Source organism: Felis catus, chromosome C1 (assembly GCF_018350175.1).
Source record: "Felis catus isolate Fca126 chromosome C1, F.catus_Fca126_mat1.0, whole genome shotgun sequence".
Taxonomy (NCBI): domain Eukaryota; kingdom Metazoa; phylum Chordata; class Mammalia; order Carnivora; family Felidae; genus Felis; species Felis catus.
This window is the reverse complement of record NC_058375.1, coordinates 35736938-35758915: the sequence shown is the minus strand read 5'-3', so window position 1 is coordinate 35758915 and position 21978 is coordinate 35736938. Positions and strand designations below refer to the sequence as shown.

Here is a 21978-nt window from a genome sequence, read left to right as displayed (position 1 = left end):
GTCTTTCTCTGTATGGCTTATTTCACTTAGCATCACACTCTCCAGTTCCATCCACGTTGCTACAAAGGGCCATATTTCGTTTTTTCTCATTGCCACGTAGTACTCCATTGTGTATATAAACCACAATTTCTTTATCCATTCATCAGTTGATGGACATTTAGGCTCTTTCCATAATTTGGCTATTGTTGAGAGTGCTGCTATGAACATTGGGGTACAAGTGGCCCTATGCATCAGTACTCCTGTATCCCTTGGATAAATTCCTAGCAGTGCTATTGCTGGGTCATAGGGTAGGTCTATTTTTAATTTTCTGAGGAACCTCCACACTGCTTTCCAGAGCGGCTGCACCAATTTGCATTCCCACCAACAGTGCAAGAGGGTTCCTGTTTCTCCACATCCTCTCCAGCATCTATAGTCTCCTGATTTGTTCATTTTGGCCACTCTGACTGGCGTGAGGTGATACCTGAGTGTGGTTTTGATTTGTATTTCCCTGATAAGGAGCGACACTGAACATCTTTTCATGTGCCTGTTGGCCATCTGGATGTCTTCTTTAGAGAAGTGTCTATTCATGTTTTCTGCCCATTTCTTCACTGGGTTATTTGTTTTTCGGTTGTGGAGTTTGGTGAGCTCTTTATAGATTTTGGATACTAGCCCTTTGTCTGATATGTCATTTGCAAATATCTTTTCCCATTCCGTTGGTTGCCTTTTAGTTTTGTTGGTTGTTTCCTTTGCTGTGCAGAAGCTTTTTATCGTCATGAGGTCCCAGTAATTCATTTTTGCTTTTAATTCCCTTGCCTTTGGGGATGTGTCGAGTAAGAGATTGCTACGGCTGAGGTCAGAGTGGTCTTTTCCTGCTTTCTCCTCTAAGGTTTTGATGGTTTCCTGTCTCACATTCAGGTCCTTTATCCATTTTGAGTTTATTTTTGTGAATGGTGTGAGAAAGTGGTCTAGTTTCAACCTTCTGCATGTTGCTGCCCAGTTCTCCCAGCACCATTTGTTAAAGAGGCTGTCTTTTTTCCATTGGATGTTCTTTCCTGCTTTGTCAAAGATGAGTTGGCCATACGTTTGTGGATCTAGTTCTGGGGTTTCTATTCTATTCCATTGGTCTATGTGTCTGTTTTTGTGCCACATAAGTCACAAATTTAATCTCCTCAGCAAAAGTTTGTCCAGCAACACTCTTGGCTCTGTTTCTACAGCATGCTATCTGGATAGGCTGAGAATTCTTCAAATCACCAAGTGCAAGTTCCTTTTTGTTTAATAGTTCCTTCCTCAACTTATCTATTTCCCCTCACATTTTACTATAAGCAATAAGGAGAAATCAGGCCACACCTTTCATACTTTTCTTGGAAATCGTTTGAACTAAATGCTTAAGTTCATTGCTTACAATTTCTACTTTCCACCCAACAGTAAAACACAATTCAGCCAAGTTCTTTGCCATCTTAACAACAAGGATTGCTTTTCTTCCAGTGTCCAGTAACAGGTTCCTCATTGCCTCTGAGACCTCACCAGAAGCACCTTAATCTCCATTATTTCCAAAACAGTCTCTTCAAGGCTATCTAGGCCTTTTCTATCATGTGCCTAAAAAATTTTCTAGCTTCTACCCATGACTCGATTCCAAAGCTACTTCTACAATTTTAGGTATTTGTTACAGAACCACTCCATTTTCTAAACCAGAATCTGTATCAATCTGCATCAGTTAGGATTCTTCAGAAACACAGAACCAATAGGGGAGATATGAGGCAGGCTGGAAACTTAGGCAGGAGTTGATGCTGCAGTCTTGCAGTCTTGAGATAGAATTTCTTTTTCTCTGGGAAGCCTCAGATTTCGTTTTTTTTTTTTTTTTTTTTTAATTTTTTTTTTCAACGTTTATTTATTTTTGGGACAGAGAGAGACAGAGCATGAACGGGGGAGGGGCAGAGAGAGAGAGAGACACGGAATCGGAAACAGGCTCCAGACTCTGAGCCATCAGCCCAGAGCCTGACGCGGGGCTCGAACTCCTGGACTGCGAGATGGTGACCTGGCTGAAGTCGGACGCTTAACCGACTGCGCCACCCAGGCGCCCTATGTTTTTAAAGACTTTCAACTGATTAGATGACACCCACTCACATTAATGGGGATAATCTACTTAAAGTCAACTGATTATAGATGGCAACCACATCTACAAAGTGTCTTCAGAGCAATATCTAGATTAGTGTTTGATTTAAAAGCTGGATACTATAGCCTAGTCAAGTTGGCATACAAAACTAACCATCATACCAACCACAGAACAATGGACAAATAATAACAAATGGCTAATTCATAAAAGAGGAAACCCACAGAGTCAATAGCATAGTATATTTGTACAACCACTTAGACATTTAGATTTCTATGGGACTGGATCAGAAAACAGGAACTAGGGGCGCCTGGGTGGCGCAGTCGGTTAAACGTCCGACTTCAGCCAGGTCACGATCTCGCAGTCCGTGAATTCGAGCCCCGCGTCAGGCTCTGGGCTGATGGCTCAGAGCCTGGAGCCTGTTTCCGATTCTGTGTCTCCCTCTCTCTCTGCCCCTCCCCTGTTCATGCTCTGTCTCTCTCTGTCCCAAAAATAAATAAACGTTGGAAAAAAAAATTAAAAAAAAAAAAAAAAAAAGAAAACAGGAACTATTCTATGTTGTCCAGATATGTAAAGTTTAATATATGAGTTAGGGGCTTATACAACCATTGGACAAGCAGAATAGTAAAGGTTGAAGAAACCACCATCAAAGATCAGGGGGTGCTACCAAAAATATTGCTTTGAAACACCAATAAATGAGTCATTCTCAAGAGCGCTGAGAGGGTGCCGTGATTCTCAAAAACCTGAGAGCCAATTGTCTTAGTCTGCAGTAGTGAGATAGAAGCAGGTGGTGTTCAAGAGCTTCCTGGGAAGCTACTATGGCTTTCATGTCTTCCCACATATCTGGCTGTAAACTGACTTCAGAGAATAATGGCATCTTTTCTTCTACTCTCCATTTCATCTTGGAGAATATATCTTTACATGCGTCAGACTACTAGACCCCTGGAAAATTCATCAATGTAAGAGTCTCCTTAATTTTTATAATGTTTATTTTCTACCGTCTGGCATGCAGGTGTCTTACAAAGGCTTCTAGGGTGTTTGCTAAGCAATTTCCTGTTCATTAGGTACAGTCAGCACGATGTTATCAAGGTAGTGAATTAACTATCTATGGAAGTTGGTTAGGAGATATGGAAAGGTGATATGACCAAAGTCTCTATACAGTCTAAATTATGACAGAGAGTTGGAGAGTCAACACAGACTCGAGACAAGATAATGAAGGTGCATTGTTTCTGCCAAGTAAAAGTGTCCCCTCTTTCGCTCACTCTCCCTCTCTCTCTCTTCCTCTCAAGAGGAAGAGAGAGAGAGGGAGAGCGAGAGGGAGAGTGAGTGAGGAAGAGAGAGAGAAGGAGAGTGAGAGGGAGAGCGAGCCCCACTCTGGTTATCTTTGCATAAGTGCACACTGCCCCCCCCCCCCCCACACCACAGAGAGAGAGAGAGAAAGAGAGAGAGAGACGCCTGCGTTATCTCTAACAGTTTAAAGTGCTCCACTTGGCCTCCATCACTCTTATCACACGTTGAATTCAGGGAGCCCATTTCAATGATAGCATTTCCCACTCTCTTGCAGAGAATGGCAATACAGAGCCTTTTAAGGATGCTATGCCCCCTTTCCAGTGCATTTTTCAGTCTGGTGAAAGGAGTGTATTTTTAAGAGACTGCTGTAACTGATCATTTTGCCATCTTCAAACCAGAAGTCCTATATCTTGCCCTTTTTTTTTTTTTTTAATTTTTTTTCAACGTTTTTTTATTTTTGGGACAGAGAGAGACAGAGCATGAATGGGGGAGAGGCAGAGAGAGAGGGAGACACAGAATCGGAGACAGGCTCCAGGCTCTGAGCCATCAGCCCAGAGCCTGACGCGGGGCTCGAACTCACAGACCGCGAGATCGTGACCTGGCTGAAGTCGGACGCTTAACCGACTGCGCCACCCAGGCGCCCCTATCTTGCCCTTTTCAAACCACTTAATCTGACTTTCATTCCTATCATTCTAATGCTCTTGCTAAGATTACCAATAATCTTAGAGCACCTAGGTGGCTCAGTGGGTTGAGCGTCTCACTCTTGATTTTGGTTCAGCTCATGATCCCGGGGTCATGGGATTGAGCCCTGGGTCAGGCTCCACACTAAGCGTGGACCCTGCTTAAGATTCTCTCTCTCTCTCTCTCTCTCTCTCTCTGCCCCTCTCCTCTGCTCTCGCTCTCTCTCTCCTCCTCTGCCCCCTCCCCCCAAAAAAAGATTACCAATAATCTTATGTTGCTAAATCCAAGGGACACCTTTAGCAGCATTTTACAATTTCTGTTCTTGGCTTTAATATTGCATTTTCCTTTGGAATTCCCTGTACATCTCTCCCCGTACATCCCTGCCTTAAGCCTGGCTCTTCCTCCACCATTCATTGTTTAATGTTAGGGTATTTTAGGACTATTTCCTCAGCTTTTTTTTTAATGTTTGTATATTTATTTATATTTATTTTTGAGAGAGAGTGAGCAGGGGAGGGGCAGAGAAAGAGGAGAGAGAGCGCACGAGAGAATCCCAAGCAGGCTTCACACTGTCAGTGCAGAGCCCTATGTGCGGCTCAAACTCACAAACTGTGAGATCATGACCTTAGCTGAGATCAAGAGTTGGATGCTTAACTGACTGAGCCACCCAGGTGTCCCTAATGTTTACTTATCTTAGAGAGAGTGGAGGGAAGGACAGAGAAAGAGGGAGACAAAGGATCTGAAGTGGACTGCGCTGACAGCAGCCAGCCTGATGTGGGGCTTGAACTCATGAACCACAAGATCATGACCTGAGCTGAAGTATGATCTCAACCAACTGAGCCACCCAGGCGCCCCCTACTTCCTTAGCTTTTTTCTTTTCTTGCCACACAAACCATTCTCTGTAGGTCATCTCATACATCTCAGGTCTCTACTTGGGTTGTTCTCCCTTCCTAGAATACTCTTTATCCCCTTGATATCTGGCTAATTTCTGTTGGTCTTCAGATGTTAGCCTAAATGTATGCCCTGAGTCTAAGACTTCTTGATGCCTTGGATGAGGTTAGGAACACTTTTTGAGCACTCAGAATTTCCCCTTTACAATAATTACATTTCTAATTGCTTTTTCATGTCTCATTTACCATTAAATTGTAAGCACCTTGAGAGCAGGGGCAGTGTTAATACCTAACATAATGCCTGGCATGTAGGTGGTGCTCAATAATATTTATAGATTATTCATAGTTGAATAAATAGAAGTAAGGGTCAAATTTCATTTCATTTCAAATTGCTGAACAACTGTGGTCCAGCCTTATTTGTTGAATAATATATATACTACCCATAATTTATAACACCTTCTTTTTCTTATATTCTTATATACCTAGACTATTTCTAGGCAATTATCTTCAATCTCATTGCTCTATCTACATGTAATTATGCCTACATCATGCTATTTATTTACTTATTTACTTATTTTTGAGAGAGAGAGTGCATGTGGGGAGGGGACAGAGAGAGAGGGAGAATCCCAAGCAGGCTTTGTGCTGACATGGGGCTTGAATCCACAAACCATGAGATCATGACCTGAGCCCAAATCAAGAATCAGACATTTAACCCATTGAGCCACCCAGGTGCCCCCATGCTATCTTTTAAATAAACTTTTATTTTAGAATAATTTTAGATTTACGGAAAAGTTACAAAGACAGCTCCTGTAGGGGCGCCGGGGTGGCTCAGTCGGTTAAGCGTCTGACTTCAGCTCAGGTCATGATCTCACAGTCCGTGAGTTTGAGCCCTGCATCAGGCTCTGTGCTGATAGCTCAGAGCCTGGATCCTGCTTCAGATTCTGTGTCTCCCTCTCTCTCTGCCCCTCTCCTGCTCATGTTCTGTCTCTCTCTGTCTCAAAAATAAATTAAAGCATTACAAATTTTTTAATTGAAAAAAAACACAAAGACAGCTCCTGTATACACCTCACTCAGTTTCCCCCCATTGTTAACATCTTACTTTAATTACCACCGTACAGGGGCGCCTGGGTGGCGCAGTCGGTTAAGCGTCTGACTTCAGCCAGGTCACGATCTTGCGGTCCGGGAGTTCGAGCCCCGCATCAGGCTCTGGGCTGATGGCTCAGAGCCTGGAGCCTGTTTCCGTGTCTGTGTCTCCCTCTCTCTCTGCCCCTCCCCCGTTCATGCTGTGTCTCTCTCTGTCCCAAAAATAAATAAATGTTGAAAAAAAAAATTAAAAAAAAAAATAAATAAAAAATAATTACCACCGTACATTTGTCAAAACTAAGAAACTAACATTGGTACATTATAATTACCAAAAATTATAATTACTCAAAGTGCAAGACTTTGAGTTTCATCCACTTTTCCCATTAATGTCCTCTTTCTGTTTCAATCCAGGGCATTTAGTTTCTATGACTTCTATTAGTCTCTCTGGTCTGTGGTAGTTTCTTAGTGTTTCCTTGCTTCTAATGACTTTGATAGTCTTGAGATGTACTGCCTAAGTATATTGTAGAATGTCCCCTAATCTGAGTTTGTCTAATGTTTTCTCATAATTAGACTGGGCTTATGAGCTGTTGAAAAGAATATCACAGAGGTCAAGTGCGCTTGCCTATCCCATCAGGGGTAAATGATACTCATGTGACTTCACTGATGATGTTAATTTTCATCACTTGGTTAAGGTTGTGTTAGCAAGTTTCTCCATTATAAAATCACTGTTTTTCCCCTTCTCTGCCCTGTCCTCTCATAGAGTTAGTAAGTATAGCTGACCCTTGGAGGGGAGAGAGCAGAAATTAAGCTAGGCACCCTAGAGGTGGAATCTCTACATATGTTATTTGGAATTCTTCTGAGAGATTTACCACTATTTTAATTAATTATAGTTTTTAAAACACTTAAAGTTTCTGGGAAGGGGAAATCTTCACTCATTTTTTATTTTATATTCTTCCAGAAGGTATTAAAATTATCTTTAAATCATGTTACAGTTAAAAATTAATTTGATGATGATTAGAATTATACTTAAAAATACATTAACTGGGAGGGCACCTAGGTGGCTCAGTCAGTTGAGTGTCAGACTCTTGATTTCAGCTCAGGTCATGATCCTAGGGTCATGGGATCAAAGCCCACATCAGACTCCCTGCTGAGCATGGAGCCTGCTTAAGGTTCTCGCTCTCCCTCTTTCCACTCTCCTGCTCTTGCTCTCCCTCTCTCTCAAATTAAAAAAAAAAGAAAGAACTGGGGAAGGGCCAACATCCAGGAATATGGTACCTATCTCTATTTAGTCAAATATTCCTTTATAGTTATTATTATATTCTGATAATAAGTTCTGGAAGCACATAAACAGATATGCAGGGATCTGTTTTGTAGTCAGACACTGCAGTCCTGTGGCTTGAGAGTCAGTCTGAAGATTGAAATAATGTCCTGGCTGTCCCAGGGAAGAAACTTATCAGAGATATAAACTTGAGGTTGTAATTGAATTTTGCTACATGAAAGTAAATTATATAGAAAACAAGATTACAAAACCCCAAATGCAGTTTGGGGAAAAGGCTGATAAAAACCATACATTCTTTGGGGCACCTGGGTGACTCAGTCTGTTAAGCGTCCAGCTCTTGATTTCAGCTCAGGTCATGATCTCATGGTTCGTGGGTCTGAGCCCCACATCAGCAAAGAGCCTGCTTGGGATTCTCCCTCTTTCTGTGCCCCCACCCCCACCTGGCACACACATGTGCGTGCTTTCTCTCTCAAAATAAATAAATGAACCTTAAAAAAAATCATACATTCCCTGAGCTCAGGGACCAGGTTTAATTAATCTTTGTATTCCCTACAATTCTAGGACACACTGGCACACACAAGCACTTGTTGAACATCTGTTGAATAAGCAAATAAATCAGTGAATAAATATTCACTTAAAGTCTTGGCCTTAAACTCTTGGCCATACCAAAGATGTGGTTTTTTCTTTTCTTCAGCCTTAGCAGATATTGTTTTCTATTTAAAAATTTTTAACAATATTTAAAATGTTTTTATTATTTTTGAGAGAGAGAGAGAGAGAGAGAGAGAGAGAGAGAGAGAGAGCATGAGTGGGGGAAGGGCAGAGAGAGAGGGAGACACAGAATCCGAGTTGTCAGTACAGAGCCCGATGTGGGACTCGAACTCACAGACTGTAAGATCATGACCTGAGCCAAAGTCGGATGCTGAACCAACTGAGCCACCCAGGCACCCCTAATTTCTTAAAATTCCAGTAGAGTTAACATATAGTTTTATATTAGTTTCAGGTGTACAATATAGTGATTCAACATTTCTATACATTACTCAGTGCTCATCAAGATAAGTGTACTCTTAATCCCTTCCACCTATTTTACCCATTCCTTCCCTCCCCCCCACCCCCCCACCACCACCTCTGGTAACCATCAGTTTGTTCTCTATAGTTAAGAGTCTGTTTTCTAGGGGTGCCTGGCTGCCTCAGTCAGTGGAGCATGTGACTCTTGATCTCAGGGTCATGAGTTAGGGTCCCATGTTGGGTGTAGAGGTTACTTAAAAAAAAAGTTCTGTTTTCTGGTTTGTCTCTTTTTTTCCTTTGTTTTGTTTCTTAAATTCCACATATGAGTGAAATCATATGGCATTTGTCTTTCTCTGACTAACTTATTTTGCTAAGCATTATACTTTCTATATCCATCCATGTTGTAAAGGACAAAATTTCATTCTTTTTTTATGGTTGGGTAATGTTCCATTGTATGTATATACCACAATCTTCTTTATTCATTCATCTATTGATGGACATTTTGGGCTGCTTCCATAATTTGACTATTGTAAAGCTGCAGTAAACATAGAGGTGCTTATCTTTTCAAATTAGTGTTTTTGTATTCTTTGGGTAAATACCCGGTAGTGTAATTACTGGATCATATGGTAATTTTATTAAAATTTTAAAAAATATTTATTCATTTTTGAGAGACAGAGAGAGACAAAGCATGAGCAGGGGAAGGGCACAGAAAGAAAGGGAGACACATGATCCGAAGAAGACTCCAGGCTCTGAGCTGTCAAGCACAGAGCCCGATTCAGGGCTCAAACTCATGAACCTCAAGATCATGACCTGAGCCGAAGTTGGAGGCTTAACCGACTGAGCCACCCAAGTGCCCCAGTAATTCTATTTTTAATTTTTTGAGGAACCTCCATATTGTTTCCATAGTGGCTGCACCAGTTTGATTCTACCAACAGTGCAAGAGAGTTCCTTTTTCTTCACGTCCTCACCAACACTTGTTTCTTATGTTTTTTTTTTTTAATTAAAGAAAAAGTTTATTTGTTTATTTTGAGAGTGAGAGCACGAGTGGGGAAGGGGCAGAGAGAGAGAGAGAGAGAGAGAGAGAGAGGAAGAGAGAGAATCCCAAGCAGACTCCATGCCATTAGCACAGAGACCGACGCGGGGCTTGATTTCATGAACTGAGAGATCATGACCTGAGCCAAAACCAAGAGTCTGTCACTCAACCAACTGAACCACCCAGGTGCCCCTTTAATTTTTTTTTTTTAAGTAAACTCTATCCCAAAAATGTAGCTCAAACTCATGACCCCGCAATCAAGAGTCACATGCTCTACTTACTGAGCCATCCAGGCACCCCTGTTTTTTGTGTTTTTGATTTTTGCCATTCTGATAGGTGGGAGATGATATCTCATGGTGATTTTGATTTACATTTCCCTGATGATAAGTGACATTGAATACCTTTTCATGTGTCTGTTAGCCATCTGTATGTCTTCTGTAGAGAAATGTCTGTTCATGTTTTCTGCCCATTTTAATTGGATTATTGTTACTATTTTTTGGTGTTGGCTTGTATACCAAAGATACGGCTTTTTTAAATTATTTTTTTAATGTTTATTTTTGACAGAGAGACAGAGCATGAGTGGGGGAGGGGCAGAGAGCGAGGGAGACACAGAATCTGAAACAGGCTCTAGGCTCCAAGCTGTCAGCACAGAGCCTGATGCTGGGCTTGAACTCACGGACAGCGAGATCATGACCTGAGCCAAAGTTGGACGCTCAACTGACTGAACCACCCAGGTGCCCCCCAAAGATATGTTTTGATCATTGTTATGATACACCAGCTTCCACAAATGGTTAATTTTACATGCTTGTATTATTTGAATGACTTGTCACTAGCTTTTTCATTAGTATCAACAATATTTACATTCAAGTTTAAACGACAGAGTCACTAAAAATGGCATAAATCTAACAGCATTGAAAGTATGTTTATTCTCAAGCTTTGTGCAGTGGCAGTGTCGTAGCCAATAGAGTTTATCTGAGGCGCAGTTATTGTTAATTGAAAGTATGCTTACTATCAGCCCAACATATTGAAATATAATTCTATGAAAGATTACATTTAAAGAGCAGAATATAAAATCACATCCAGGCCATGATTACAATGATAAATCAAGCTTGCACATGGTAATAGGCATATATTATTTATGCTGCTTAGCATCCTTTCTCTGTTTTTTCCTAAGAGCACATTTTTTTTTTTTTTAAGATTCATTTATTTTTGAGAGAGTGCAAATGGGGAAGGGGCAGAGAGAAGCGGGTTCCGCACTGACAGCAGTGAGCTCAATGCAGGGCTCAAATTCACAAGCTGCAAGATCAAGACCTGAGCTGAAGTCAGACATTCAACCGCTCAACCTACTGAGCCACCCAGGTGCCCCACATGTGTTTGTTTTTAAGGAAACCACTTCTCACCAGTTCTCAGCTATGTAGGTGGATCCTGATAATTCAGGTCAATCTGAACTTTATCTCCCTCTCCATAGAAGTTGGTTCATGGATGGGTGGGTAACCCAATCAGAGCCTGTTTGCTAGGGCTTGATGAAGTGTGAGGATGTGGGATCTAGAACTTCTACAGCTGTTGCTACCATACTGGGAGGGCCTGGAACTCCCTAAGGTTACCACATGGTGCCTGAGGATAAAGCAACACAGTGGTAGGCAGAATAGAGTAAATGAAAGAAACTTGGTACTTGGTGATTTAGTTTGAGCTGCTAGGTCAAGCCTCAAGCTCATCTTGAGCAATTCCTTTATTGTTTAGTCATTTGCAAGTGAAATGTCTAATAGATACACAGTCAAGGACAGGAAACAAGGGGGAATAAAAAGAGTATTGATTTGTTGCAGTCACGGGATTGAGAGTAATTGTTTTTTATTTCTACTAATATTGTTTATATGACTCATAACTGACAAGGGTTCTGGATGTTGGAAAAAACTCTCAAAAGACAAAAGGTCTCAATAGGCATAGTATTGTAAATATATATTTACAATATAGCATTCATTGTAAATGTTATGACAGTTCTCTTAATTCTCTTCTGTATTAAGCATGAACAAGCAGGCTGCTCAGTGTTAGACCACATGCTTTCAGAATGGAAGCCGGTCCATCTACAGAATACAACTTGTGTTATTCCATCTCAACACATCTGAAGAAGGTGGTTTTCCCAACCCCAAATGCATATTGTTCTTTCCCACCCACCAACCCCATCAGTCATATCTTATATCTTTAGGATCTAGGTCAAAACTTGCATCTTCATACTTCAGCTGGATATGCTCCCTTCTTCATCAAATTTTCACAGAACTTGTTTCACATTATCTTGTTGTATATGTGGCATTTACTATGCTATGCTGCCTAATACTTTTAATATATCACATTTAAATATCTTCAGTTAGATAGTAACTTGCCCTGAAGGGCAAGACAAATAAGCACATGGTAACTGGAGTTAGACATACCTGGGGTCACGTTCAATTTCTGTTATTTAAGAGCTGTATGAACTTTGCCAAGTTACATCACCATCTCTGAACCCTATTTTCCTCATCTTTAAATAGGATAAATTATACCCTCCATACAGAATTACTATTGTGATTAAATAAAATGGTGTAAATAAAGCACTTAAGGGGTGCCTGGGTGGCTCAGTCAGTTGAGCATCTGACTTCGGCTCAGGTCATGATCTCACAGTTCGTGGGTTCAAGCCCCGCGTCGGGCTCTTTGCCAACAGCTTGGAGCCTGGAGCCTGCTTCAGATTCTGTGTCTCCCTCTCTCTCTGCCCTTCCGCTGCTCACACTCTTTCTTTCTCTCTTAAAAATAAATAAACATTTAAAAAAAAATAACAAAGCACTTAATGTCAGGCAAAAAAAAAAAAAAGAAAAGAAAAGAATGGAAGCAAGGCCATTTCACAAGTGCATATGGTAAATATACAACTATCTGGTGGTCTGTTATGTGGCACTTTTCAAATCTTAATAGAATAAATGAAGATTATAAAAATTAAATCTGGGTTGATTGAGTTCACCTAGTGTCAGTATTCTAGAAGAACAGAATGAGACTGCACAATAGACATTTCATAAGTAACCATACATCTTCATTTTTCTCTCAGATCCCTGCATTACTGCCACCTCTGCTGAACACCAGCCCTACCTCTCAGCAGTCAAGGGCTGAGCCTCATTCTGTGGCATCCGCCTTTATAAAGTGTGGTGAAAGGTAGTCCCTTACCTCCTTCAGTGTCAAAGAGCTGAATTTCAAAGATACTTTTGGTTTCTGATTACTCAAAAGAAGAGGAGGAATACAAGACAGAAGAAAGACTCTAGGGACAGAGAGAGAGAGTGTCAAGAGCCTCTTTAAGTAGAAATGCGTAAAGTGAAGGGGACTAAGAAATGACAAAAATACTTTAAGTCTTCACAAAGACTAAACAGTTTATAAAGACAATACAAACATCTTTAAAATGTTATTGGATGGGGCACCTGGGTGGCTCAGTCAGTTGAGCCAACGACTTCGGCTCAGGTCATGATCTCACGGTTCATGAGTTCGAGCCCCGTGTTGGTCTCTGTGCCAACAGCTCACAGCCTGGAGCCTGCTTCGGATTCTGTGTCTCCCTCTCTCTCTGACCCTCCCCCGTTCATGCTCTATCTGTCTCTGTTTCAAAAATAAATAAACATTAAAAAAAATAAAAAAAATTAAAAAATAAAATGTTATTGGAGTATGTTAACTAACTGGAATTTAAATAAAAACTTTAAAAAATGTTATTGGATTTTGTTAATACTGTCCCCAAAATACAGTATGAATACATTCAACTAACAGAAGTAACTGTATGAATAAAGACAAGACAAGACCTTGTAATTTTAATTCCTCACTTTGTATGTGGACATTAGCCAAGGTGCCTTTTGGGTGTGCTGAGGAACAGAGCCTCTCTACCCCCTCTAAGAGCTATGTGTCCACCTCATTTATGGCCATATCATACTGGGCACTTTGAGGTTATGTCTTTGATCCAATCAGTTTGATTCCAGCACCAAAGCCTTTATCACTTCTCAGTGAGTCAATATCTCTATTAATATTTATGTTTAAAACAATTGAATATTTAGGCTCTGTAAAAAACCAGAGCAAAAACCTGCACTCTACTTGAACTAAAACCTAATATATGGTTTTAGTGGGTCATAGAAATTGGAGGGATCTGAAAATGTTAGGTTTCTCTTGGTCTGTTTACAGAAGCTTCGTGTTTTTAACAACACAAATTATATCATTTAGCTTATGCCTCTCCTTTGTCCCTCCAGCACCCAGATTTCCCCTCTCAAAATAACATAACAGCACTTTGGTTTTATTCAGGTATTTGAAAAGCATTTTTTGAGTGCTCATTTTATTCAATCCTTGACTTTTAAGTATTGAGTCTGCTGAGGGGTATGGATACCTAAACAATTTCCATACAGAGTGACAGAGATAAGAACACTATGCTGTCTTAGCCCAGGAGAGGGAAAGGTTCCCAGGACACAGGACAGGATAGAATAAATGGGAATTACTCAAGTAAGGAAAGGGAGAAGGGCCTTTTGAGTCAGAGGAAGCACCTGTACAGACTTGAGAATTAAGTTCACAGAACTAGGTACCTGTTGCTAATTTAGTAAGGCCAAATCGTAGCTGGGGAGTGGAGACAGGGTGGGTTAAGGAGTAGTGGGAAAAAAATATCACTTCACTCATTGTTTTTTAAACTGTACAATACTCATTAATGACCTGTTAAAACAATTTATTTTCTGAAAAAGGATAGAATAGAATAGAATAGAAAATATCAGAATGCAGTAAAGGATAAGTATTGGTATGTCTGTTGTTTTATAGTTGTGTGTAGAGCGTATAGTGTGTGCATGCGGTAGGTCACAAAGTAAAATGTATTTCTTAGTATTTCTTTTTGTCTCACATGGTCAAAAAAATTAAAAGTCACTGTTCACAACATAGAAAATTTTATTTATAGTTTACAAGGTGCTTTTAGGTATCCTATTCTTATTACATGGCCCTGCCTCCATTTTTTATTTGTCATTTATTCATTCCTCAAATATTTACCAATACATATTTTACTTTCGGTGCTAGGAAACCCCCTGAGAGAAGCTCAATCTATGGAAGATGAACAAGTAAAGAGATAATAATAACAGCTACTGTTGATCACAATCCTCAGGGTGTATATTGTGAACCACCTGTTTTGGAATCCCCAGGAAAAAGTGCTTATTAAAACACAGGTGATGGGCTCTGCACCAGACCTACTGCATCAGAATTTCTGTGTGGGGCCCAGGGATCTGCAATTTTAATTAGAGGTCCTCAAAAACATCTTACACACATTCAGTTTGGAAAAGATTCATTTCTTTTGTTTTTTAAAGTTTATTTATTTATTTTGAGAGAGAGAGAGTGTGTGTAGGGGGGGTCAGGGGGAGAGAGAGAGAGAGAGGGAGAGAAGAAAAGAGAGAGAGAGAGAGAGAGAGAGAGAGAGAGAGAGGAAGAATCTGAAGCAGGCTCCATACCAGTAACGCAGAGACCGATGCAGGCCTCGAACTCACGAACTGTGAGATCATGACCTGAGCCAAAATCAAGAGTCGGATGCTACCGACAGCCACCCAGGCACCCTAAAAGATTCATTTCTGGAGTGTATGCTGGAAGCCAACATTGTTCTCAACACACTGTGCTCAGTCACTTGGGTCCTTTTTTTCAGTTCCTTCAAGAATCCAACACCCTTGCCACTTAGGGCCTTTCCACATACTATTGTTTCCTAGTCTGGTATACTCTCACTGTTCCCTGGCCAATTTTAATCTACACAAATGTTATTTCTTCAGGAAGTGTTCCCCAAAACCAGAGGCTTCAAAAGGGGCTTTCGTGATATGCCCCCTTGTGGTAGACACTAAAATGGCTGCTCCCCATTCAAAGAAAGGACTGTTAGGGGTAAGGTCTACTGCCAGCTCCCAGCCTTTAACTCCTTTAGTTCCACCTCAGCTTTTGTGAGGAGGTTATGCTCTTCTCCCATGGCTTCAGCCAGTAACTAAGATAGTGGTTTAAGAACCTGGCCATTTCTGCCTAATGTGGGAGTCCTGTAATGTGCAGGCATTCCTCCACAGCTCTCTGGCAAATACTTTGACAGACCTGTATTGCTATCTTCATGGCTCCTCTTGCCCAATCCTCCTTTCTCCCTTTTCCTTTCATAGGTCTTACTCCCAATAAACCTTTTGCCTTCCTGACTCCATCTCAGCATTCCTTCCCGGAAGATTCAACTGCCACACTTGTCTTGGTATGGCTGGAAGAAAGAGACTGAAGGAGAGAGGCCTAAAACCAGGCTGTAGAGGTAAGCAAAGCCAGAACACACAGGACTTGATAGACCATGCTAAGTATTTTTTACTTTGCCCTTAGGGCAGTTGGAAGTCACTGCATGTTTTTAAACAGACTGGGGAGGAGTGGGGAAAATGATCAAATGTAAATTTGAAAAATTTGAAAAATGATCTAAATGTAAATTTAGAAAGACCACTCCAGCTGTTATATGTTAAAAAGGCTGGAGACTTGGGAGACTGAGGACAAGAAGATCAATATGCATGCTATAACTGGAGTCTAAAAAGAGAAAATAGTGGCTTGGACTAGGATGAACCAGAGACAGTGAAGGTTTGAAAGATATTTAAAAAGTAGAATCTCCAAAATTTGGTGATTTATCGGATGTGGGTGGTGTGGGAAATGTAAAAGTCAACGATGCCCAGATCTCTGGCTTGAGCTACTGTGTGGAAAGTGGTGCCAGATGCTGATACAGGGAGTCCTGTGGGAAACAAATGTGAGAGTTCAACTTTGGACATGCAGAGTTGGAGATGCCCCTAGGATATCCAAGAGCACTATAAAGAGTTGGATATATTGTTCTGGAGTGTGAACAGAAATTTAGGCTGGAGAAGTACATTTGGGAGTCCTTAGCATACAGATGGAAGCAAATGAGATCATCCAGGAGAGGTACAATGTTTTGAGAGAGACGTAAGAGATTGACCTAGGAAACTCAGACATACAAGGTTCTGGAAAGGGACAAGAGGTTAACAAGTGAGACTTAGGCCAGGGAATATGGAGTCACAGAAACTTTGAGAGGGTTTTTGATAAGGAGGAGATATAAATATTACCTAGTGTCTAAGCAAGGTAAGGACTGAAACTATTCTTTTGCCTTAGTGACATGGAGGCCATTGGTGAACTTAATAAGAGACATTTCAGGGCGCCTGGGTGGCGCAGTCGGTTGAGCGTCCGACTTCAGCCAGCCAGGTCACGATCTCGCGGTCCGTGGGTTCGAGCCCCGCATCGGGCTCTGGGCTGATGGCTCAGAGCCTGGAGCCTGCTTCCGATTCTGTGTCTCCCTCTCTCTCTGCCCCCTCCCCGTTCATGCTCTGTCTCTCTCTGTCTCAAAAATAAAAATAAACGTTAAAAAAAAAATTAAAAAAAAAAAAAAAAAAGAGACATTTCAAATGAAGTGGCGGAGGTGGAAGCCAGACTGGAATGACCAAAGAGTGATGGAAATGGAAGAAGTTGACACAATTAGTGTCACAACTCTTTCAAGAAATTTGGTTCTGAAGAAGGAGGGAAACAGGCAGTAGTTAGTGAAAATGTGGAATCGAGGTTTTATGTTTTTTGTTTTTAGGATAGAAGAGGCCTGAAAGTGGTTAGAAGTTGATGGGAAAGGAGCCAGCAGAGATGATAAGAGAAGAAAGTGATAATCAAAGGCACAAGATTTCTGAGAAAGTGGGATGGTGGCGGTGGGGTGGGGACAGGACTGTAAGGCTCAGACAGAGAGACTGACATTGGAAAGAAGAAATGCCACCTCTTTCTTTGGAACAGAAGGGAGGAGAAAAGTGTGGATGTGCATACTAGTAGACCTGTAAGTTTAGTGGTGGGAGGAACTGTTTGTGACTAGGAGATAGGGAAGGTGGAAGGTTGGAGGAGAGTGGAGGAGGAGGTTTAAAATAGTCTTAGGTAGTGGGAAAATGAGCTTTTTGACCACAGGGGTCTTACCAGGAAATGTGGTGGACCCAGCTAGTTTTTAAAACTTTTTATTGTAAAAAATTTCAAGCATATACAAAGTAAGCAGAATAATATAATGAACTCAATGTATCTATCATCTGGCTTTAATGATTTTAATATTCTGTTATTCCTATTTTATCTATGCTTTCACCCACTCACCTCTCTTTGTTATTATTGTTTTTGTGGTTATTTTTAAGGTAAGATTTACATATATTGAAATGCAAAAAAGCTAATTATGTAATTCTGACAAATGGATACACCTATATAACCCACACCCCTCTATCATGATATAAAATGTTTCAGTCCCAGAAAGCTCCATCCTGTCTTTCTCCATCAGCCCTTCTCTCTGCCTCTCAGAGGGAACCACTGTTCTGATCATTTTCATTTTAGATTAGTTTTACCTATTCTAGAACTTCTTCTAAATGGAATCATACAGTATGTATTCTTTTGTTTATAGCTTTTTTTTGCTTAGCATTATGTTCATGAAATTTATCCATGTTGGTGTATGTATCAGGACTTTGTTTCTTCATTTCCTGAGTAATTATTTAATCATAGAAATATGCCACAATGTGTTTATCCATTCAGTTGCCGAAGGATGTTTGGGTTGTTTATTGTTTTGTGCTATTATAAATAAAGCTACTCTGAACATTCTTGTACACGTCTTTTTGTGAATATGTATTTTTAGTTCTCTTGGCTTAAATACTTAGGAATGAAATTTCTAAATAAAGTATAGGCTTGTGTTTGACTTTGTAAAAAATTGCCTAACCTTTTCTCAAAGAGTTCCATTTTAAATTCCCACCAACAATGTCTCAGAGTTCTGTTTGCTTCACATCCTTTTCAATATTTGGTGATACTAGTTTTAAAATTTTTTAGCCATCGTAGTGGGTGTTAGTGGTATTTCATGGTGATTTACATTAACATTTTCTTTCTTTAAAATTTTTTTAAAATGCTTATTTATTTTTGAGAGAGAGACAGAGCATGAGTGGGAGAGGGGCAGAGAGAGGAGGAGACACAGAATCCAAAGCAGGCTCAAGGCTCTGAGCTGTCAGCACAAAGCCCAATGTGGGGCCCGGACTCACAAACTGCAAGATCATGACCTGAGCTTAAGTCGGAGGCTTAACTGACTGAGCCACCCAAGTGACTCATTTGTATTTACTTGGTGAGTAATGGTGTTGAATACTTTTTCATGTGCATATTGGCCTTTCATATATCTTCCTTTCTGAACAATCTATGTCAAACTTTTGCCTATTCATTGTTAACTTTAGGAATCCTTCATATATTTTGATTATAAATCATTTGTCAGATATATGTTTTATGAATATATTCTTCCATTGTGTGGCTTGCCTATTATCTTCTTAATGATATGTTTGATGAATAGAAGTTTTATATTTTGGTGAAGTCTAATTTATCACTTGTTTTCTTTTCTGATTATTGCTTTGTGTGTCATGTCTAAAAAAATTTGCCTGCTCCCATGTCTCCTTTTTTTCCCCTAAAAGTTTTAGTTTTAGGTTTTACATTTAGGTCTCCCATGAATTAATTTTTGTGCATGGTATGAGGTAAGGGTTGAGGTTCATTTCCCTTGTATGATAATCATCTGTTTGAGCACTATTTATTGAAGGCATTTCCTTTCCTAATGGATTGCTTTGGTGCCTTTGACTCACCATATACATATGAGTCTATTTATGGGTTTGCTATTCAGTTACATTGATCTATATGTCTATCCATATATATCTGTATCCTATATGCCAGCATCACACTATGTTAATACTGTAGTCTTTTAGTAGATATTGGAGTCAGGTAGTATAAATCCTCCAGCTTGTTTCTTTTTTTCAGGATCATTTGGTTCCTTCCAGATCCTTTGCATTTCCACATACATTCATGAAAGTGCTTGTCAATTTCAGACAAACAAACAAACAAACAACGCCCTTGTGTAAATTGACTGAATCCATAGACCAATTGGGGGAGAATTGGCATCTTAACAATAATGAATTTTCTGATCCATTAATATGATATATCTCTCCATTTATTTAGGTCTTTAATTTTTCTTGGTTTTGTTGCTTTCAGTGTACACGTTTTTCACATACTTTGTTAAATTAATACCTAAATATTTGATGTTTTTTAAGGTTATTTATTTATTTATTTTTGAGGGAGAGAGAAAGAGAATGAGCAGGGGAGGGGCAGAAAGAGAGGGAGAGAGAATCTCAAGCAAGGCTTAGTCTCACGACCATGAGATCATAACCTGAGCTGAAATCAAGAGTTGGATGCTCAACCAACTGATCCACCCACGTGCCCCATGATGTTTTTTGATGCTATTGAAAGTTAAATTATTTTCTAATTAGTTCTATGCCATGCATGGAGTTGATCAGATATTCTGAGTAACTATGAAATTCATAGGATGAGGCTGTTCTAGGGTCCCATGGCTGAGTCCCAGTTTCAGAAGGTGGCCTAGAGATTAGATATTCATTAGTCATCAAGGTATTCTTTCATGGGATTGCATGAAATTGGATCACCAGAATGGTGCTGACATGCTGGTTTTGGTTAAGTAAATTTTTTATACAGAGAGAGGCTTTATACAAAAAAAATTTTTCCTTACCTTGAACTCTCTAGGGGCAGCCGTGACTGGGATTGTGGTTGTCCTCCTGAGAAGAGGAGAGAAACCGCATGTCAGGGGGGTTCTTTTGTCTCCTATGTGATATCATTCATTCTGGTAAGAACCATTACTCTGTACCTTTCTGAGACCCAAGAGAAGGGTAGTTACTACATTTTGTTCCCCACCACTATTTCCAGTGAAGCCTCTGAAGTCGGTCATCATAAAATAATTTATCCTAATGTTACACTGCATCCTTGGTCAGAAATTTATCCCTTATTCTATTTAAGTACACATGATTGTATGGCCAATATACATTTCAAGGAAGCTGATTCCTAGCCCCTGCAGCCTCCCCTCTGTTGCACAAGAACTAGTTATATATCTAAAGTGTGGTTGAACCCAGTTGAGTCTTATTCTGACTAAATTACATTGAACTTTGGAGACGTTTTAAGTCTATGAAGTTGAGATGGGAACCATTATGAAAAACTAATGTGAATGTTCTGTTTACTCATGGCTTTTGTATAATTTATTCATGCTCTTTTAGGCTAGTAAAATTATTCCCATGTTATTTTAGTATTTCTAATTAACCAAAGTGAACATCACTGATGAGTGACAGGGCCTCTTAACTGAAGGATGCCTTTATGCTGAAATCAGCACCACTCTGGCAGCAAAGGAAAGACTCTAAGCCTATTCTTGTGTGCTGATAAGTAACTTTCTAGATTCTTATCTGATCTTAGTTTTTGTTCCTGGGAGGAAAAAGACAGTGATTTTTTTTCCTAGGTCTGAACCTATATTGTAAAATGTTTACTCTAAAAAAAAAAAAAAGTTTACTCTCATAGAACTTGTGGCCTAAAGGCAACTGCATTTGCTATAACTACAAAGTAATTAGCTTGCTAGATATTTTCCATAAGGAATCCTGATGTCATCATGGTCAGCACTATTCTCACCATATGGGTAACATGTTGAAAGGACAACTGCGTGGGTAACAATGACAGAGCTATGGTTTGAACTTAAAAAGGATAACTAATAATTTAGTTATAAATAAATGTGGGAAGCCTAATAATATGGCTTAGGGGCCCCCAAAAGATGCATCCTCTAATGTGGAAATCATAGAGTATAACATTAGTCAAAAAGAAGGTATGAACTTATTCAATTCATGGATTCTAGAAGCACTTTTTGTTTCAAAAGTTTTTGATAATATTCTTTGATTAATATGTTACTTGTCTATTTCTCCTTCTTCAGATCTTTCACCAGACCAAGGAGAGTAAGCTTACTGTAAATACATGATCATTCCTAGAAATTTCCCATGATTTATGTAACTCGATTATGTTTCTAACGCTGCTTTTCTCAAAGCACTATTTCTCCGTTTCTATTTGTTTTTTTTTTTTAACGTTTTATTTATTTTTTTGAGACAGAGAGAGACAGAGCATGAACGGGGGAGGGGCAGAGAGAGAGGGAGACACAGAATTGGAAGCAGGCTCCAGGCTCTGAGCCATCAGCCCAGAGCCCGACGCGGGGCTCGAACTCACGGACTGTGAGCTCGTGACCTGAGCCGAAGTCGGCCGCCCAACCGACTGAGCCACCCAGGCGCCCCTCTCCATTTCTATTTGGACATAAGCACCTGTTATCACTAAGAATGACTGCCAGTGATCTTAATAGTTGTTCTTTATGAGACTGGAGTGCTACCTACTGCACTACTGAGGCACCTAATAGTTGTTAGTTCTTTAAAGAATAGCTGTTTAGGGGCGCCTGGGTGGCTCAGTTGGTTAGGCGGCCGACTTCGGCTCAGGTCACGATCTCGCGGTCCGTGAGTTCGAGCCCCGTGTCGGGCTCTGTGCTGACAGCTCAGAGCCTGGAGCCTGTTTCAGATTCTGTGTCTCCCTCTCTTTGACCCTCCCCCGTTCATGCTCTCTCTCTGTCTCAAAAATAAATAAACGTTGAAAAAAAATTAAAAAAAAGAATAGCTGTTTGTTCTTTAAACCTCCTCCCCCCAATTTTAGCTGTTATCCCAAATCAGTGTTCTTCCTAAATGTGGCAACTGAGACAAATTGAAACTTATTAGGTTCCCTCCTC

At 40.2% G+C, this 21978-nt stretch overlaps 2 long non-coding RNA genes across 5 annotated transcripts in view; one reads left to right on the top strand and one right to left on the bottom strand.

Moving 5' to 3' along the window:
* Positions 1–16610, top strand: part of LOC123379589 — a 47563-nt gene extending 30953 nt beyond the window's left edge. For 2 of the 4 annotated variants that reach the window (XR_006584235.1, XR_006584236.1), the window contains one exon: positions 15488–16597. This is a non-coding gene — a long non-coding RNA (uncharacterized LOC123379589). Of the gene's footprint in view, positions 1–12414; positions 12862–15487 lie in introns of those variants that run through there. The other 2 variants (XR_006584237.1, XR_006584234.1) reach the window with 2 other exon arrangements.
* LOC123379590 overlaps positions 1–21978 on the bottom strand; it is a 52813-nt gene that overhangs the window by 6847 nt on the left and 23988 nt on the right. The window contains exon 2 of the long non-coding RNA XR_006584238.1: positions 19912–19957. This is a non-coding gene — a long non-coding RNA (uncharacterized LOC123379590). The remainder of the gene's footprint in view (positions 1–19911; positions 19958–21978) is intronic.